General features: G+C 43.0%; 1 protein-coding gene across 2 annotated transcripts in view; it reads left to right on the top strand.

The window, feature by feature from the left end:
• The window catches only part of Lrig2 (leucine rich repeats and immunoglobulin like domains 2), a 59107-nt gene that overhangs the window by 26895 nt on the left and 31141 nt on the right, over window positions 1-1071 (top strand). The window lies entirely within an intron of this gene.

Below are 1071 nucleotides of genomic sequence, written 5' to 3'. Positions count from 1 at the left end.
TTTTGGACTAAGGGCAGAAAACTAGTACATTCTTTGCTAACATATCACAAGAATGGGCTCTAATATTCTTCCCTTCTGAAACCTTTTGAGTGGGGCCCCCATCTTTCAGCACTACTGTCTTCCATGCTCCTACCAGGATGGCCCAATTAAGCCCTACTTATAGCATTCAGCTGCTTTCTTAATCCAAAGTTTTCCATATATCTCTAAACAACAGTATGGTCAGACCTGTCCCATCAATACCCTAGTCCCTGATAACAACTTCTCTCTGAGCAGTATTTCTATGATGAAACACTACAAGCAAGCCAACTTATAAAAGGAAACATTTACTTGGGGGCTTGCTTATAGTTTCAGAGGGTTAGTCTATAACCATCATGGCAGGGACTGTGTAGGCAACAGATAGGCATGACACTGGAGTAGTAGTTGAGTACTTACATTGATCCACAACATGGAGTCAGAGAGAACAAGACTGGGCCTGCTGTGGGCTTTTGAAACCCACCCCCAGTGACAGACCTCCTCAAACAAAGCCATACCCCCAAGTCTTTCCTAAAATAACTGAGAATCAGTTACTCAAGCATATGAGTTCATGGGGGCCATTCTCATTCAAACCACAGACACACATGCATATAACAGACACCTCTGGCCTTAAACTGAGAGAAATCTGCCTACTTCTGCTTCCAGAATGCCTGGGATTAAAGGTATGTGCCACCATACTCCACATACCCCACTGTTTATTTTTGCCTGCCTTATTTATCTATTCATTAATGTAATATAATTAATTAATGTCTCGAGACAAGGTTCTGCTGTGTTACTCAGGCTGGGTTTGAGCTCTCCATCTTCCTGTCTTAGTTTCCTGAGTCCTGGGATTATAGATATGAGCCACCATGCCTCTCTTGGTTAATAACTTGGAGGAGGGGGAATGTCATGAAGAATTGATAGTAAAATAAAATAAGCTATATTGCCAGGCAGTGGTGGCATGTGCCTTTAATCCCAGCACTTGGAAGGCAGAGACAGGCAGATTTCTGAATTCGAGGACAGCCAGGGCTACACAGAGAAACCCTGTTTCGAAAAACC

This window comes from Mastomys coucha, unplaced genomic scaffold (genome assembly GCF_008632895.1).
Source record: "Mastomys coucha isolate ucsf_1 unplaced genomic scaffold, UCSF_Mcou_1 pScaffold16, whole genome shotgun sequence".
Taxonomy (NCBI): Eukaryota; Metazoa; Chordata; class Mammalia; order Rodentia; family Muridae; genus Mastomys; species Mastomys coucha.
The sequence above is the reverse complement of the archived record's forward strand: the minus strand, read 5'-3'. Positions and strand labels throughout refer to the sequence as shown.